We start from the raw sequence: 20,766 nt of genomic DNA on the forward strand, positions 1-20,766 counted from the left end.
CACCAGGCCAGAGCCTGACAAGAGAGCAGAATTGTACCTGTAATAGAGTGTCTTCTAGGTGAAAGATCATGCCACTGATTGAGAACATTATTTCCACCTGTGCTGATTAGCAAGATCCCCTGCAGCCTTAATTGTAGCCTCTGAGTGTGCTGTGTGTGTTCAGTTCTGCAGTAAGAGTCAAGAAGTAAAGACCTATGTTGAACACTCTCCAAGTGTGTTATTTACAAGTCCCAGAATATTACAGTACCCAATCTGCAATACCAGCGACGCAAGCCGCCCCAGAGGAAGTGGCGAGTTCGGCGCCGATCAAGAGGAGCCATTCTGGACTCCAGGCCCGTGAGCCATGCCTGATTCGGACACCGGATCGCCCGACATCAGGTGACATCATCAATGACATCCCAACAACATAAATATCTGTGCATACGAAAGCTAAGGCGTATTTCAGCTAAGAATACACCCGACCAGGACCCCCATACTTTGCTTCGGTTACAATTACAGATTTATCCATCTACACAACATGGTTGTTGTTGAACTAAATGCCGTTGATGATCTAGATGGCCTACAATTTGGCCGATTGCCGAGAGCTGGACGTAAAGTGCTGTGGTTTATAGTGAAAGATCTGCTACACATCGATCAAAATGACGTGGTTTCATTTCAACTTGCAGACTTCAACCCTGTATACGGTGACTATGGAGCTCATGAATACGAAAATACAGACCTAATAGTTGAAGAGCACAATATGGAAATGTGCACTGTGGGAAATCTAAATCCAAATGTGCCTATGGGCCAAAATCCAAATCCAAATCGAAAAGAATTTCCAACCAACGTGACGCTGCTCTATGACATGGATGTAAGCGACAAATTCCAAATGGCCAGATACAGACGGGTAAACTGGATACGTTTCAACAGAGAATTTAACAGGGACCGAGTAATTCTGGTGTTCAGAGATCATGTTTTTGAAGATGAAAAAAATGTCATCGCCGTGTACATCACGCAGCACGAAGACAACGGTGGCAGTGATTACGATCTATTGCGCAGTTATCGCATCTCCACAAACATGTTGAAAGAGATCAAGAGATCAAGAGAAAATCAATAGACTTGGCTGCTACATGACGACGTGGCAGTCAAGAATATGGCTTTACTCTGAAGGACCCAGCAGAGAGCTTTACTTTGAAGGACCCACTCCTCTTTTAGAGCCGAATAAAAGTCGGTTCGGCTCTGTAGAGCCTACAATGTGACGTCATTCGGCTCTGTAGAGCCTACAATGTGACGTCATTCGGCTCTGTAGAGCCTACAATGTGACGTCATTCGGCTCTGTAGAGCCTACAATGTGATGTCATTCGGCTCTGTAGAGCCTACAATGTGACGTCATTTTGCTCTGTAGAGCCTACAATGTGACGTCATTTGGCTCTGTAGAGCCTACAATGTGACGTCATTTGGCTCTGTAGAGCCTACAATGTGACGTCATTTGGCTCTGTAGAGCCTACAATGTGACGTCATTTAGCTCTGTAGAGCCTACAATGTGACGTCATTTGGCTCTGTAGAGCCTACAATGTAGGGCTGACCCAAAAAAATCGATTAATCGATGTTCAATCGATACGCACGGGAATCGATTTTTACATTTTGAATCGAATAGTCATAAAAAAAAAAAGCGGACGCTTTTGGTCCGCGAGACGGCTCGCAGCACCGCAACGCCTCCCCCCCTCTCCCCCTCACTACTCGTGCTTGCCTCTCCCTCCCTGTCTGTACTCCCTGCTCAGAGCGTCTCTTCTACACTGTCTCTTCGAAACCCCTGAAACTTTCAAAACATGGAACTAATCATGGAATTAGTGTGCTGGTCTCTGTACGTGATGGACAACATTTGTTTTTCCTCATGTAAATTGGGTTCTGGAGAGCCTGCTCAATACCCTGATGGATCTTCCCCCGACTATCAGCGTAGAAGAGGCATTATTTGGATTCATGGTGACAAGATTTCTGCTGATTGGGCTGTGCATTGGTCTTGCATACCGAAGAATTGGAAAAATGGCAACGCTGAACAGAGCCCCTATGCTGCCTGCCATGATAGACTCGTTGCCTTGGAGCAGAGATTGTTGGGCAGGGCACTTGGGGAGATGCATCAGAAGATGGACACGATCTTGGAACAGGTCAGCGCCCTGCAGATGCATCAGAAGATGGACACGATCTTGGAACAGGTCAGCGCCCTGCAGATGCATCAGAAGATGGACACGATCTTGGAACAGGTCAGCGCCCTGAGAGCCATGACTGACAGAGAGCCATAACGGACATAGAGGAGAAATAGCCATATTGCCATATCGCTCTAAACATGAATCTGGATTCCCCCCCAATTGACAATCTCCACAATAAGAGACAGCGTAAGACAAGATCCCCCCCCCCCCCCCCCCCACCCTCCCTGACACCTGTTGTGACTTCGTCTGGGCCGTGTTCGTCTCCACTGAACCCGCCATGATAACGCAGGACAATGAGGCAACGTGACATGACCTTGGGGAGATATTCCAGGAACACACTTACACAAACACATGGGAAATGAACTTTCCACCGAACTGTTCTCATGGACACACATGTCTTTAGACACAGCCGCCTTCAACCCCCACCCCACCACCACTCCCCCTGCAGCTAGGTATCTTTTTTTCCTCCCCCCGCGCAGCTCATCCCTTCGATGGCTTGCGTAGGAAGAGAGCTTTTTTTATGCCTGGCCCAAGCCCCCGCCACCCCCACCCAGCCCATCCCCACCCAGAAACGTGCCTGCACAGCCGAGTATTATCATCTTACTTGAAATGTGATGTGACTGTGTGTCTTCTTACCCCCCCCCCCCCCCCCTATCCTTCTTCCTATTTTTTTTTTCTGATGCAAGAAAGCTGAGGGCAGCGCCGAAATATGGCTGCAGCTGTGTAGCTCTGATCGTTGTCTCTATCCCCGTAACTGCAATGAGTGCCTGCACAACCAGAATTTCACCCATGTTACTTGTAATGTGTTGTGACAATAAAGTCTGATTGATTGATTGATTGACAAGGAAGTCAACACAGACACACACACAGCAGCCTGCACTCATGCCGCCACAAAAGAAATCTAAAGTGTGGTTGCATTTTAGAATATGCAAGGAGAACAAAGAACAAGTGGTGTACAGTGTCAACTATGTGACAAGAAATTGGCGTATCACATACAGGATGGCCCAAGTGTGGCGAAAAATCGGCGAAATTTCACGCATGGGACAGGGGAAAAAGTCCCTGACCTCCTGGGCTCCAGGCGCGCTAATTTGAGCCGCGGTCATCCACACTTTTGCTTTTTTTTTGTAAATCTTGTAAATTTGCCCTAATACAAAGAAATGAGCGGTCTATAATTTTTATGGTACTTTTATGTTAACAGATAGAGACAGAATATCAACAAAAAAGTCCAGAAAAAACATTATATAAAGGTTATAAATTAAACTCCATTTGATCAGGTGAAATAAGTATTTGATCCCCAAGCACATCATGACTTAATACTTGGTGGAGAAACCCTTGTTGGCAGCACAGAAGTCAGACGTTTCTTGCAGTTGGTCACCAGGTTTGCACACACCTCAGGAGGAATTTTGGTCCACTCCTTTTTACAGATCCTCTCCAAATCCTGAAGGTTTCGAGGCTGTCGCTTGGCAACTCGAAGCTTCAGCTCCCTCCACAGATTTTCTATGGGATTAAGGTCTGGAGACTGGCTAGGCCACTCCATGACCTTAATGTGCTTCTTCTTGAGCCACTCCTTTGTTGCCTTGGCCGTATGTTTTGGGTCGTTGTCATGCTGGAAGACCCATCCACGACCCATCTTCAGTGCTCTGGTTGAGGGAAGGAGGTTCTTGTCCAAAATCTTACCGTACATGGCCCCGTCCATCAACCCCACAACGCCGTGAAGTTGTCCTGTACCCTTAGCAGAGAAACACCCCCAAAGCATATGTGAGAATGTGCTGATTGTATGTAATGCACTTTAAATCAGCATATTCACGGTTGATGGCATCCAGAGACTCTGGGTGGAGAATGGCCTGGTATTTCTTTGCCAACACAGCAACATCTGATGCTCCGTAGTCAAACGTGATGTTGGCTGGACTCAATGCTGCAATGTCAAATGCAGACCACTCTTTTAAACCCTCCACTGGAAAACGAGCATCTAGGTGATCACACAGGCTGTGAATAAACAGGATAATATCACTGGTAATATCCCCATCCGCTTCTGAGGCCCTTATCACCTCTTTGGCTCTGTCACTCCACTGAGGCCCCTGTGCATCATTCAGGTACTGTGAACGCAGCTTCTCGATCTTGGCTCTCGCAAGGCAATGCCCTTCCATCACTGTCAGGTTACATTTTTGGAGAGAAAGGCAGAGTTGTGCCAGCTCGCTCAATACATCTCCAAGAGCAGTGAGTGTAAACTTGTACTTTGGATCACGCAGCTTTTTGTAGCAGTATTTTGACACTGGATCCCCTTCATCACTGACTCTTCTGCAGTATTCTTCAAGAACAGTGTAGTTTCTGAGAACAGCATTTACAGCTTGGTTGCGTGACAGCCATCGCACTTCATTCAAAGGCTGAATGACAGTGTATCCTCATCAAGGACCTCTGCTAGTTCCTCAAATCTGCCCTTCTTTACTGCTGACCGGGAGAACATGTAAACACTTCTAAGAAGAGTTTCCACTTCTCGCATCAAAGGCTCGTTATTGTGTACTGTGATGATCAAATGAAGGCGCAGGCTTGTGAGAGATGTTTTCTGTATGAGAATACTATCCACATGTTGGTTGTCTGTCAGAGGAACTATTCTTACACGAGGCCCATGTCTCACCATGTTTGACCACAACTGACCACACCTTCAATGTATTCTCTACTCTCATGTGTGTATAAAAGAGAGCAATGGAGAGGGCTCGGGAGGCTTGCATTCGTGCCCCTCCTTGGACTGGTACAGACCAGTCTTCGTAATAAATGTATCATTGTTTCAGTCCACTCCTTGCCCTGTGTATTTCTTAATGACTTTGATTGAGTCTGAAAATAATCTACGACAGGCTGTTTCCCCAGGCTTTAAGTTGATGTAATAACCAATGTAATATCCTTGTTGTTTGTAATGGATGAATTACTAATTAAAGATGGAGTGCCACCATTTGCCACCATTAATGCGTCTATGAGGTGACAGTACTTCATCAGACACCCTGGAGTCGTGTTTATGTGCAATGATGTATTAACTTTGTATTTAGGGTTTCTTCCTGGAGGCTGAACCCTGGACAGTCAAACGGGCCAATGAAATAAACAGTAATATAGTGACATCACATTAACAGCCCCTCCCCTAACCCCTCCCCCTTTATCATACAACTACAGCTGTGGGTGCGGCTTCAGTTCAGGTGGATCACCACCCATCACCACCCACCAGGCAAACCAGGCATACTTAATGAACTGGTGGGCGTGTCCACATGAAAGCATGATTTTAACAAATACTGTACACTTTTTGCAAAAAGTTCTTCCCCCTTATATTATAATAATACCTGATGATCATGTTTTAGGGTGGAAACAAATCGTGCCACGTGCCACATGCCAACTGTAAATTGAGTACAAATAAATACTCAGTAGCAAAAACCTAGGCAGAGAGCCTGTAACAATTTACAAAAATGTTTATAAACCTTTTAAACTATAAAGTTAATAATTAGCTTTAGCAGGAATACTTTTTAGGAGAATGATCAATATAAATATAAGTAGAAAATACTTTTAGAATAATACCTTTTAAATACCCAATAGAATAGATGAGTCCACAGAAATAATGTAATGTCCAGTCAGGAGCAGATATGGTTTTAGCCAGTTCATTTCATCCACAAAATAACAGATCCACTATAATTATCCATCAGTTGTTTTTTTTTGAAAGATTTATTGAAAAGGACCTACAGCTTCTCGTCTGTGACGTGAGCGCATAATTAAACGCAAAGAACATCCATGATTCTGCCACAAGTGATTTATTGTTTTATTTTTCATTGGCATGGATCCGCATGTCTGATATATACGTATCTCTGCCTTCACTGCCAGGGCATGTATACAATGTATACGTATCTCTGCTTTCACTGCCAGGGCATGTATACAATATATACGTATCTCTGCTTTCACTGCCAGGGCATGTATACAATGTATACGTATCTCTGCCTTCACTGCCAGGGCATGTCTGATATATACGTATCTCTGCCTTCACTGCCAGGGCATGTCTGATATATACGTATCTCTGCCTTCACTGCCAGGGCATGTATACAATGTATACGTATCTCTGCCTTCACTGCCAGGGCATGTCTGATATATACGTATCTCTGCTTTCACTGCCAGGGCATGTATACAATGTATACGTATCTCTGCCTTCACTGCCAGGGCATGTCTGATATATACGTATCTCTGCCTTCACTGCCAGGGCATGTATACAATGTATACGTATCTCTGCTTTCACTGCCAGGGCATGTCTGATATATACGTATCTCTGCCTTCACTGCCAGGGCATGTATACAATGTATACGTATCTCTACTTTCACTGCCAGGGCATGTCTGATATATACGTATCTCTGCCTTCACTGCCAGGGCATGTATACAATGTATACGTATCTCTGCTTTCACTGCCAGGGCATGTCTGATATATACGTATCTCTGCCTTCACTGCCAGGGCATGTATACAATGTATACGTATCTCTGCTTTCACTGCCAGGGCATGTATACAATGTATACGTATCTCTGCTTTCACTGCCAGGGCATGTATACAATATATACGTATCTCTGCTTTCACTGCCAGGGCATGTATACAATATATACGTATCTCTGCTTTCACTGCCAGGGCATGTATACAATATATACGTATCTCTGCTTTCACTGCCAGGGCATGTATACAATATATACGTATCTCTGCTTTCACTGCCAGGGCATGTATACAATGTATACGTATCTCTGCCTTCACTGCCAGGGCATGTCTGATGTATACGTATCTCTGCTTTCACTGCCAGGGCATGTATACAATGTATACGTATCTCTGCTTTCACTGCCAGGGCATGTATACAATGTATACGTATCTCTGCTTTCACTGCCAGGGCATGTATACAATGTATACGTATCTCTGCTTTCACTGCCAGGGCATGTATACAATGTATACGTATCTCTGCTTTCACTGCCAGGGCATGTATACAATGTATACGTATCTCTGCTTTCACTGCCAGGGCATGTATACAATGTATACGTATCTCTGCTTTCACTGCCAGGGCATGTATACAATGTATACGTATCTCTGCTTTCACTGCCAGGGCATGTATACAATGTATACGTATCTCTGCTTTCACTGCCAGGGCATGTATACAATGTATACGTATCTCTGCTTTCACTGCCAGGGCATGTCGGATGGAGGTTTGTAGCAGATTCTCAGATGGGGGTCGGTGGCCAAATGCATATATTTTTGGGGTGTCCTTGACATGAAAATGTTTCATAGAAACAGAGAGTATTTCTGAAAACTGTCATCAATCAATCAATCAATCAATCAACTTTATTTGTTCAGACTCAGGGTCCAATAACAACAGACAACATAAAACAGTACATACAGAGAAGAAACACCCCTAACCCATAAAAACATAATTTTTACAATAGACATTCATACCAGTGCTTCCAAAAGGCAGACCGGTACCTGGTGCTACTGAGGCTGGGGTTACATAGCAGCATAATTATGCAGTTTTTAGACTCATTGAACCGACACATAAATGTATACATCAAGTGTCTCAGTAATGCATGAAAGGTGTAAACTCTCACACTACAGAATATCTCACTTGCACTGCTCCACCTTGGTTTGTTCAATAATATACGCATGCAGTCATTATATGATATAATATATGATATAATATATGAATCATATATCATGATTTAGAAGACAATTTGAAGAATGGTCCCTCAGGACTCTGGGTTGTGTTTACTTATTACTAATAATTACATTACTTCATCCATCACTGACGATACAGTAAAGCCCCCCACCCCCTTCAAAATATCCAAGGGGTAATGATGGGTATTTGAGCGGTCATCCTGTGCTGAACCAACCGACACTTTGAATATCGACTCTGCTTCGTGGCAGGTCGGTTTATTATTACCCCACCCCGATTTCCCCCAGGATTCTCTTTCCATTAACCGATTCTGACCTGAGATCAGATTCATACGAGGTTTCCGCCGGACACACACTGGTCTGATTAACCCATTCTGACCTGAGATCAGATTCAAAAAATGTCAGTCGCTCTTCAATTTTTCAAAAATAGCAGACCTACAAGCTCGTATCGCGCCACTCGGTGGCGCGATATGAGCTTGTAGATCTGCTATTTTTAAATAGCTAAAGCATAACATGATGCTGACACCAAAATGGGTGCCCGGTCAGAATGGGTTAACTGAAAGGGGGGGCGCGGTTGGGGTGGGCTGTGTCGTCGTGGCTGAGTGGTGATGGGATTTGGGAGTGGGTACAAAAGCCAAGAATTAGGCTGTGTCTCTGCCAGAGCTCACACATGCAGAACTGACAGAGACAAGACGACCGTCCGTGGGGAACCAACATTCTCTATAGCAGGACAAAGTGGCAGACTGAAGGACTGATGGGAAGAGAAGGGTGAGCCAGAGAGACACAAAGTGGGCGCGTGTGCCCTCCCATGTGTGTGTGTGTACGTGCAGAGGAGGACATTACATGTCAAACCCTGTCAAACCCCGCGGGGCGGCGGTGGCTCAGGGGTAGAGTGCCTGGATGGTAACCGTAAGGTTGCCAGTTCGAACCCGGGCTCCCCCAGAGTTACTGTCGAAGTGTCCTTGAGCATAAGACACTGAACCCCTAATTGCTCCCGATGTGCTGGTTGGTGCCTTGCATGGTTTCCGCTGCCATCGGTGTATGAATAGGTGAATGTAATGCACAATCTCTGTAAAGCGCCTTGGATAAAGGCGCTATATAAATGCACCATTTACCATTATGTTTGATATCTATGTTTGATAATATCACAATAAATCAATGCAATAAAAAGTGCTTAATCAATTTTGGGGCGGGAACCCCTTTTGGTGTTTTGGTGCATCATGTTATGCTTTAGCTATTGAAAAATAGCAGATCTACAAGCTCATAGCGCGCCACCGAGTGGCGCGATACGAGCTTGTAGGTCTGCTATTTTTGAAAAATGACTGACGACTGACATAGAAACATAGCTTTTTCAGAGAACTGTCAGGATGTAGAAGACATTTTTAGAATCTGATCTCAGGTCAAAATGGGTTAAACCAAAGTAAACCTGACATCCCTATCTTAGTCAAATTTTCAAATTAGCCTATTATGTCCAATTTCTAAAATACAAAACAATAGAGCACCGAAGTCTGACGTCACTTTCAGTAGAGGGCGCCAGTACACAGGTTCATGTATTTTTTTATTTGCATTGAAATCCCCTATTAGGGGGGGTTTTAGGTCATATAAGAACTGTGTTTGAAAAAGAAACCGATCATCCCGGCCTTTCTGTCAGGGCGGTGGCTGTGCGTCGTTAATGATGTCCATTCATATTTGATACAGCCAGTTTCTGGAGAAAATGGAATTAATGTGGCAATAGCCTTGAAACTACATATGAAAGCAATGTTGCTGCTAATATACGTTACGCCCAGCGTGACGACACACGTTCCTGAGATTCCTCATTGACGTAAGCTCAGCTGGCGGTGACTCAGGATAGAAAACCCATTGGACTAAACCAAATTCTAAAACAGCAAAAGGAAAACTATCTGACACACTGGAAAGAAGCAACACAAAAGCAGAGTAAACTAGAATGCTATCTGGCCCTAAACAGAGAATACACAGTGGCAGAATACCTGAGCACCGTGACCGACCCAAAACAAAGAAAAATCTTAACTAGGTACAGACTCAGTGAGCACAGTCTCGCGATCGAGAAAGGCCGTCATAGGCAGACGTGTATCCCGAGAGAGACTATGCACCCACTGCACACTAAATGAAGTGGAAACCGAGCTACACTTCCTAACCATCTGTCCATTTGTACCAAGACATCAGAGACACATACTTCCCACAGATTACAACCACACACGGAGATTTTGAAAACATGACCAATGACAAAAAACTCCCATACCTGCTGGGCGAAGTACAACAATGTGCAAACACAGCAGCAAGATTTGTGAGTTGCTGTGATAGGAGAAGGATATCAAATGGAACACAACCACCCTAAAGACTAATCATTGTGTATATTCCTGCACTATACCTGCATCGAGTGATCTTGGTACATAGAAGTTGATCTATTGAAGATTCTGACAAAGTACATAATTTTTGTTTTGATTGTATTGCTGTATTGTTGTATTGTTCTTTCTGCTTTGGCAATGTAAACGTATGTTTTATCATGCGAATAAAGCCCTTTGAATTGAATTGAATTGACTCGACCCGTACTAACCACGAAACATTAAATATATAAAAAAATAAAATAATAATAATTAACATGTCAGTTTATGTTGTGCGACGGGCAGCTGCAGCCACCCTGCCTGCCCAGAAATGTAGTCTCTGGGTTGTTTGACTCGTTTCTAGCACTTATTGTGTTACTCTTTGGGTATATTTGTACATTTCCACCTTCAGTCGATGCTTCATATCCATATGAGTGAAAAGGCCGGGATTATCGGTTTATTTTTAACCCATTTTGACCGGGCACCCATTTTGGTGTCAGCATCATGTTATGCTTTATCTATTGAAAAATAGCAGATTTACAAGCTCATATCGCGCCACCGAGTGGCGCGATACGAGCTTGTAGGTCTGCTATTTTTGTAAAAATCGAAGAACGACTGACATTTTTAGAATCTGATCTCAGGTCAGAATGGGTTAATCAGACCAGTGTGTGTCCAGTGGAAACCTCGTATGAATCTGATCTCAGGTCAGAATGGGTTAAAGTGTGTGTGTGTGTGTGTGTGTGTGTGTGTGTGTGTGTGTGTGTGCATGATTGTGTGTGTGTGTGTGTGTGTGTGTGTGTGTGTGTGTGCGTGTGCGTGTGCGTGTGTGTGCATGATTGTGTGTGTGTGTGTGTGTGTGTGTGTGTGTGTGTATGTGCGCGTGCGTGCATGCTCATTGTGGGGGACAACAACGAGATAGCAAATACACCCATATACAGTAGCCTACATACATACTGTACATACAGTATCTCCTGGCTCTGTTGCTCAGCCTGTCAGCCCGTTTGGGAGCAGCTCAAAGGGCTTCCAGATTAGCCCATTCTGACCTGAGATCAGATTCATACGAGGTTTCCACCGGACACACACTGGTCTGATGAACCCATTCTGACCTGAGATCAGATTATAAAAATGTCAGTCTTTTTCGATTTTATTCAAAAATAGCAGACCTACAAGCTCGTATCGCGCCACTCGGTGGCGCGATATGAGCTTGTAGATCTGCTATTTTTAAATAGCTAAAGCATAACATGATGCTGACACCAAAATGGGTGCCTGGTCAGAATGGGTTAGGAGAGACGCAGCACTGCTGCTGGCTGAGGGGAACGTGTCGGGCGCTCGGCCAGAGGGACCCCTGCCCACGGAGGAGAGGACCTTCACACGAGACGACAGCTCTTTGAACAAGGCCTCCAGATGTTGCATTGAATGGGGAAGTGGACCATTGTCAGCGTGTGTGTGTGTGTGTGTGTGTGTGTGTGTGTGTGTGTGTGTGTGCGCGCGCGTGCATGTTTTTTTGTGGATTTCTATCCTTTCCTTCCTAGGGAGCGCTATCAAGCCCTATTGTCGCTATATTCAATTAGCTTCCATTACCGACGGGCACTTTGATTACGGAGTTTATTGGACTGGTGGGGCACAATGGACGCAGAAGCAGCCAGGCGTCCCTTTTCCATTGGCCCAACATGCAGCCGCTGGTATTATTGTCTTAGCCGGCTTTCCTTTCACCCGAGCAAAAGAGCCAATACTCTGCCTCATTCTCATGGTGGTCCCGTCCCCCCCCCCCCGTCCCCCCCCCCGGTCCCCCATGTCCACACAACACCCAGGGACAGCGAGCCAGGGCGGTTGTACAGAAAGCAACAACGTATTCTTGAGCGATTAACAACCTCCAACTGGCCGCAGGAAAAAGACAAATGTGGAGCTCCGTCGATAATCCACTATTATAATGGACTAGCCATTCAATCAGGCCAAATCCACAAGGGGCCCACTAGCACCATTAGGGGGTCAGGGCCAATGAATGGCACCAGCAACAACAATCCATAAATGATCTATTTAATGTACTGATATAAAAGCAAAGGACGTTTCGGCAAATTGACATCTGAACGCTTTCCCAGAATCCAGTCAACCCCTCTGCCTCATGCACCATTTTGTTAATTGGCCAGTTTGCTCATTTCCCGGTCAGCGGTGCTTTTTGTGTTCCTGTGGGGACAGATTTTGGCGTGCCGCGGCTACACAGTTTGAGCTCTCACCTCTCCTGTTCCAGTCTCATCCGCAGGGTCTCGTCCTCCGACGAGGCCTCCTCGTCTTTGGACTTGCCAGAGCCGTCTTTCCGATGTTTCCCGAACCTGCGTAAAACAGACGAGGACAAAAAGGGGATATGGTTGAAAGCCAACGTCGACCTGAGGCAGATTCTAGAAAAAAGTCTTCTAAAAACTGTTTTCTGAAAAGAATATATTTGCTATAGCCTATCAGTGCCTATCAGCTCAAACCTCTTCATGTCAAGGACCCCCATGATTATATGTATTTTCTAAAATAGTGACACGCTATGAGCTTGTATATCTGCTATTTTTGCATAGCCAAATTATGAATAGCCAATGTTCTATATACAGCTGAAATCTAAAATGACACATGATGTCACGGTGAGCCAAGGGGGTAGGACCCAAATGCAGGACAGAGAGGCCGAAGAGCCAAGGGGGTAGGACCCAAATGCAGGACAGAGAGGCCGAAGAGCCAAGGGGGTAGGACCCAAATGCAGGACAGAGAGGCCGAAGAGCTCAAATGCAAACAGTTTATTTAAACAGAGACTGGAACAGAACACTTACTATGACAGTTTAAACAAAGATCCCACAAGGAACTGAAGAGACAGGAGAGTATAAATACACACAGGGATAACAGGGCACAGGTGAACAAGACTAACAATGAACACAGGGATTGGCTGGGAGACTAACAATGAACACAGGGATTGGCTGGGAGACTAACAATGAACACAGGGATTGGCTGGGAGACTAACAATGAACACAGGGATTGGCTGGGAGACTAACAATGAACACAGGGATTGGCTGGGAGACTAACAGGACACAATGAACACAGGGATTGGCTGGGAGACTAACAGGACACAGGTGGAGAAAACTAATAATCACAGGGAGGTGAGACAAGACAGGCAATCACAACTATAGGCAGAACTGGAAACACTAGGGCATCACTACATAATAAAAGTACACAAGAACAGAAAACATTAACCAAAACTAGGAACAAGGACCACTAGGTACCACGGATTGTGACACATGATGCTTTACCGGTTTTACAGGGTTAATCATTTTCAGCCCAATGTGTAATTTCTTCCCCCCCACGCGTACGTACAGTACAGTATCTTCCTTTCCTTCTTTCTCCACCAGACGCAGATGAAAAAAACCTCGGAAGGAAATTAAAGTGTCAACCTGTCAGCATCCTCAGGTGGAGTTTGTGCAGGCGAGGCAGCTCTGAATGCGTCTCCCCGAGGGGCGCACACACACACACACACACACACACACACACACACACACACACACTCGTTATTGAATGAATAACTTTGAACTTTTTTCTTCCTCATATTATAAACGCGATCACGGCGCATAGTAGAGCCGTAAAGGATAACTCAATAAAGTGCCAATAAACTCCCTGGTCGCAGACCTGCCATCGCGGGGGAACGCCTGGCGTAATTAATTCAACGTGAGGTGCAACGAGAGCCTATAAACGGGAGGCAAACAGCGTAACACCCTGTTGGAAGAAAGAGGGAGAAATAAGAGGATGAGTGAGTTCTCTCCCACTCCCTCCCAGAGCTATATAGTTTACCCAGAGTGACGGGCGTGGTGACAGCTCATGATTTAGTTTGAGTGAGGTGAGGTGGGGAGAACAAACCCAATGTAACCAATGTGATGTGGACGGGATAGGGGGGAGTTTGGGTAGCTGGGTTGGGGGGGGGGCTTGTGGTCGAGCAGGACACACCCGCGTCATTTGTAACTTTCTCACCGCCTCTGCAAAAAGTTTCACATTTTAACGACGCTCGGTGACACGACGACAACGACGGTAAATCCACGGCACACTTATCTTTTACAGCGAAAGTGAGAATAAGCGCCCGAAGCCGACGACGGTCGTAAATTCCAGCCGCGGGGGTTTCGGCCGTGCGAATAAATGACTGGAGAGACTCCTGGAACTGACTGAGGGGTGTGAGAAAATGATGAGCAACGGAGGAGGGTGGGAGGAGGAGGGACACCGCAGATAGCTGTTATGTCTGATTTATACTTGGCTGCGTGTCGAGAATAGCAGATCTAGAGTCGTGCTGCAGTGCCGTGAGCTGGTACAGTAGATCGGCAATCTGTGGTGTATGACACCGGGACGCAACAGAGTATAAATCACCCATTTACAGGGCAGTATATACTGTATACTCGCAAATATTGCCGTATATGATGCCAAGAGCATATCGTTGTCATCGGGTAGAAACCTCATACCTCTATCTTTGTATGTTATTTGTTTTTCTTTTTTTTAGCAGAGCTACAAACTCAAAACGTGTCATAATAATTCAGGCTTAACCCATTTAGGCCTGACATCGAAATAAAAAATGCCTTCTAAATCCTAAGTTTTCTGAAATACCTCATGTTTCTAGGCCTATATCACTCAATATTTCATGTCAAGGACCCCAAAAATAATATGTAATTGGCCACCGAGACCCCCATCTGAAAATATGTTGTTCCAGGGACCTCTCCAGAAGCAAAGATTTGAGTTAAAAACGTTCGTTCTGAAAAAATATATTCCAAATTTGAGGCACATTTTCACGATTTTTCAAAAATAGCAGACCTACAAGCTCGTAGCGCGCCACTCGGTGGCGCGCTATGAGCTTGTAGATCTGCTATTTTTCAATAGCTAAAGCATAACATAATGTTTAAAACACCAAAAGGGGTTCACGCCCAAAATTGGTTAAGAGAGGTGGGGGCACGGTTCTGGAAAGCTGACTGCGAGCGAAATGTAATGAGACCACGTGGAGGCAGAAATATATTCATATTATCGCTCACAGCACACAGAAAGCCTATTTCTCCTGAGTGGAACTGCACCGCAACATCTCTATAAAATAAAAAATAATACCCCATGTCGAATAAGCCGAAGCTACCGAAGCCCGACTATGCAAATGTATGGTTACTGCATTGTGTGTACGTAGGGTGTAGTAGGGTTTTCACAGGGAGAAGAGAAATACATTTGTTCAGTGGATCTTCGCACTCTATCTACAGTATAATCCTGACGTCACTCCCAACTACACTGAGTTACGGCGTGATGTTTTTGTAGGCAAATCTTCACGTCTTAAAGGACAACTTTAGTTTTTTTCAACCAAGGTTCATGTTTTAGGTTGTTATTAGAGAAACTAAAAGGTGAGTGTTAATTTATTTTCATTTGCTGCTTTCTTTCGTTTTAGGGATTTCAGCTGTTTTTGACAGGGGGGCGGGGGCATTCGAGCATGGGGCTAAATATGTATTTTTTAAAACAATTTTATGGTGATTTCCTTTTTTATGGTTTACTATAGTCCTAATAGACCCCAGGAAATTACATCTGACCACAGAAGATCACAGGATCTACTGAATGTGAAGGTAGCCTACTGGGGGAAGGCTTATACTGTGTGTATAGGCTCAATATGTCAGTTTGTCACATTCAATAGATCCTGTGATCTTCTGTGGCCAGATGTAATTTCCTGGTGTTTTTTTGGACTATAGTAAACCATAAAAAAAGAAATCACCATAAAATGGTGTTAAAAAATACATATTTAGCCCCATGCTCGAATGCCCCCGCCCCCCTGTCAAAAAGAGCTATGTATGTGACTCTGTGTCGTATATTTGAATAATCTGTGCTTAAAATCACTGAGCTTTTGCAGATCAGCAATTATCAAATTCATATTCACATTCTGCACAATGAGTACACTACTTTTACCTTTGGTATATTTTTATGGCAATACTTTTGTACTTTACTCAAGTAAAGTTTGAATACCAAACTATTACTTTTATAGCACTGACTTCATAGTAGACATAGGGCTGTATTTTGCGTTTCTTAAGTGCCAGGTCTTATTCCCTAACTTGAGTAGTAAGACTGTCACATTTTATCTATTGATTGCTGAACAGTCCTCATTGGATTTCGGGCAGAAATGGGGAAAAAAAAGCAGCATGCAGGCTTTACATTTTACATCTACTGGGAACAGGTCTGACAGAACTCCTTTCCTTGTTTATTATTATTATTTTATACCTGACTGAGCTTTATAGCTGACAGTTTGAAAAACTTTCTCCCAAACCTGAAAGAATTACATCAGACAGGGTTTACTCCAGGCCACTAAAATAAGTAGAATATATTCATGAAATGAGAGACCCCGTTTTCCCTTGTGAATGTTTATTATTCCACTTTACATTAAAAGCAGCCGAGACCTTCTGTGCAAATGGCCTCCCTTTGGTAGCGGCCGTTTTTGGAATGGTAATCTGTTGCAAAGCAGCAGAGCCTGGTGGGAGATCTTTGGTGCTTCTCGGTTGAGCACAGAGCAGAGAGAGAGGGAGAGAGAGAGAGAGAGAGAGAGAGAGAGAGAGAGAGAGAGAGAGAGGGTCTGAGTCTGTGATATGCAGTCTCTTTTTGTCACACAGATAGCGTACATTACCTGATTAATTAATCAACAAATGGTTCTAGTAGGCTTAAAGGCATAAAACTCCCTGGACCCTGGGAACGCTACAGGGAGCACTGCTATCTATCACCGGAACAGGTGACAGCCTCCCTCTGCGCCTCACTTCATTAACTCCCTCAGACATATTCACACCGGGTGAGGATCCTCCCTCCTCGCCTCTCCTCTCCTCTCTTTACAATTTACACATTTACAATTTAGGCATTTATCAGACGCATTTAATCCAGAGCGATTTACATTAGGCAAGAATAAAAAAAGCATGGTAATACATCAAATACATACGAAGTAGTTATCATGAATCATACATAAGCTAAGAGTGCGTAACGGTGGAAAATCTATATAATAAAACTATGCATAACACAGGGCTATGTTTACATAAATGCTATAAGTCTACATGAAAATGCTATCAAGATACATAAGTTGAGCCTTTTTCGTACACCTGTAGGTCGAGGCTAGGTCAAGTGCTACGGTAAGTGCTAAGGGCTAAGATGGAGTCTGAAGAGGTGTGTTTTCAGACTGCGGCGGAAGATTGGGAGCAAATCTGCAGTTCTGATTGCAATGGGAAGTGCATTCCATAGTCTCTCTCTCTCTCTCTCTCTCTCTCTCTCTCTCTCTTTCTCTCTCTCTCTCTCTGAACGGGCACCCATTTTGGTGTCAGCATCATGTCATGCTTTAGCTATTGAAAAATAGCAGATCTACAAGCTCATATCGCGCCACCGAGTGGCGCGATACGAGCTTGTAGGTCTGCTATTTTTGGAAAAATCGAAGAGCGACTGACATTTCTAGAATCTGATCTCAGGTCAGAATGGGTTCATCGGACCAGTGTGTGTCCAGTGGAAACCTCGTATGAATCTGATCTCAGGTCAGAATGGGTTAGGCTGACAAACCTCTCTCTCCGCTGACTCCTGCTGTAACCCCAATAACATTCTGTTTTTCTTCCCCAAAGTAAAGTTTACCCACTTTTTTTAAAACTTTTTATTCTATCGATTACTCACCCCATGGAGACTTGAATTTATGGATTTTTCTTTTGTTGCGTTTTGTTTGTTTTCATTGCATTCGTAAGCCAATAATTTGATGACCAGCAGTGACACTAGGGAGCTGTTATCAAATGATTGGCTTAGGAACGTGACAAAAACAGGTCAAGTGTCCATGTGGGGAGTAATCAATAGAAAAAAGTTATTTTGGGGGTAAACTATATAAAACAGAGATACAGTATTGAGAGGCCCATAATAGCAGAAAGCATATTTCCAAAAAGTGCAACCCAGATCTAATATTGACTTTCATATACCCGTCCGCCCCGCGATAAAGAGATGGCAGGACCCGCTAAGCGCTGTAACGATTCAGAGTTAATCATGTGTCTTTCCGAAAAGCCATTTCTGTAAAACTCTTAAGTCGGTATTGGCACCTTTGGCATAGATTGAGCCTGGCATGGTGACAGAGGTCCTTATCGGGAGAGAACTTGATGAGGCCTGATAATAAGCTATTGATTGGCGACCACGGCTCGTGGATAGAATAGGCAATAAGAGGTCGGTGTAGAGCAGTGGTTCTCAAAGTGGGGTCCGCGGCACCCCTAGGGGTCCTTTGAGGGAGTTCCCGGGGGGTCCCCATGCTAAATAATAGATAGTATAGGAACCAAATGGACCCTTATGGGTCTGTAACTCATGTAGAGAGTGTACGGGTCCACAGAGATAGAAATGAGGGATATGCTCCGATATGGAAATTATTGGCCGATGCTGATATACCGATGTTTAACTGCAACACAATCAAGTGTGTTACTGTACGTAAGCACTTCTCACCGTATCCCGTCAAAAAAAATATTAAAAAGAACACACTAATAATAATTATCAGTGCAATGAGTGCAGTGCAGGCGGGCGGCAGTGACTCAGGAGCAGATCGACCGGATAGGAACCGAAGTGCCCTTGAGCAAGACTCTGAACCCCTAATTGCTCCCCATGTGCAGGTTGGTGGTGCCTTGCATGGTTTCCTCCGGCATCGGTGTGTGAATGGGTGACTGTAATGCACAATCTCTGTAAAGCTCCCTTGGGTAAAGGGCGCTAATATAAATGCACCATTTACCAATGCCAATCAAAAAGCATGCAGTGCGAGAGAGCGTGAGAAGTGAGAAGTGCTCACAGTGGAGAAAAACAGCAGATCTCAACGCACACGTTTGTCACTCGTTCTCGCATCTGTCACATGCGTAATGGCATTCCGACTGTCACTCAGTGGACTAAAAAATGAAAGGCGGTCAAAGCGGCCCGCGTCCCCGGGCCCCAATAAACACTGATCCTTCACTGTCATCATCAGAAGCCACTGATCCACTCCCCCTCCTCCTCCTCCTCCTCCTCCTCATCCTTGTGTTTCACCACTGTTTAATGGTCCGTCACTAAGCATCCCTGTGTCTCTCTCTGTGAACGGCCTGCAGCAGGTGAGGCTGGTGAATACCCAAACGCTGCACATAATGAAACACAAACTACCAACCAAGGAAGAGACGGGATCGAGGAACAGAAGAAGGAAGAGAGGGTATGATTTCAACACCCCCCCCCCCCCCCCCCCCGCCCCCCAATCCTATGGATTACTCACCCCGTGGAGACTTAATTGAATTCATGGATATTTTGTCGTTTTTTGTCGCAGTCCTAAGCCAATGGAGCCCTGTGGAGACACAAAGGAGACTCTTTGTGTCTCCATAGGGAACCACTGCAGGTGTTTTCTGTTTCCTTTTTTTTGAGACTTTTATGAATAAAAACATAACCTTAAAACACTGGGAAAAGAAAGATTTACGGGCGTGCCACACCGGTGCTTGGCCTTGAAATGCATTATGGACATTGTAGGAAAATAGTAAATATTGTTATTTCCATATACATCATGATAACCATCAACAATTTAGTCAAATGCAAAACAATATCTTTGGTAGTGTCGCTTTAACAAACCCCTGGAGAGATTCACAATGTCTGCTGTATTAGAGATCCTTGTCATCAAAAAAAAAAGAAGAAGCAGATAATCCCATGCTATCCATCACTGTCCCCGACCGCCTCTCCGGCATACCCCGCCATCATTTGGTGCACAATTTCAGCTTTAAGTCCCATAAACCCTAACATGTGCCTGTCAGGGAATAACATATGGAACATATGGATTGTGGAGTGAATGTTATGATGTCGGTGATTAAACAACGAGAGATAAATGAGCGGCGCAATCAATCAAAAGTGTCTCGCGGGGGCCTCGATCTCAGACCACGACCGTGGCCTCGCTTCCTCCAGAAAGAAAACGAGCCACACTTAACCCATTCTGACCTGGGATCAGATTCATAACGAGGTTTCCGCTGGACACACACTGGTCTGATGAACCCAATCTGACCTGAGATCAGATTCTAAAAATGTCGTTCTTCGACTTTTTCAAAAAAGTAGCAGACCTACAAGCTCGTATCGCGCCACTCGGTGGCGCGATATGAGCTTGTAGATCTGCTATTTTTCAATAGCTAAAGCATAACATGATGCTGACACCAAAATGGGTGCCCGTTCAGAATGTGTTAAATAGGAGGGCAGTCCATTCAATACGGCAATATCGTCATATATCACACAGAACCAGAAGGGTTTACTACTGCGGCTCTGATGCCTCATACATCATTTACATCGATTTACAGGGTATTAACCCATTCTGAACGGGCACCCATTTTGGTGTTGGCATCATGTTATGCTTTAGCTATTGAAAAATAGCAGATCTACAAGCTCATATCGCGCCACCGAGTGGCGCGATACGAGCTTGTAGGTCTGCTATTTTTTGAAAAATCGAAGAACGACTGACATTTTTTTAAATCTGATCTCAGGTCAGAATGGGTTAATCAGACCAGTGTGTGTCCAGTGGAAACCTCGTATGAATCTGATCTCAGGTCAGAATGGGATAATGTAGTACAAG

At 44.6% G+C, this 20,766-nt stretch overlaps 1 pseudogene across 1 annotated transcript in view; it reads right to left on the minus strand.

The window, feature by feature from the left end:
* The window catches only part of LOC310867706 (partitioning defective 3 homolog), a 656,686-nt pseudogene that overhangs the window by 20,892 nt on the left and 615,028 nt on the right, over window positions 1-20,766 (minus strand). The window contains exon 21 of the transcript XR_014571073.1: window positions 12,425-12,520. The product of XR_014571073.1 is annotated as a partitioning defective 3 homolog (transcript). The remainder of the gene's footprint in view (window positions 1-12,424; window positions 12,521-20,766) is intronic.

Source organism: Protomyctophum parallelum (genome assembly GCF_964188405.1).
Source record: "Protomyctophum parallelum genome assembly, chromosome: 12".
Taxonomy (NCBI): domain Eukaryota; kingdom Metazoa; phylum Chordata; class Actinopteri; order Myctophiformes; family Myctophidae; genus Protomyctophum; species Protomyctophum parallelum.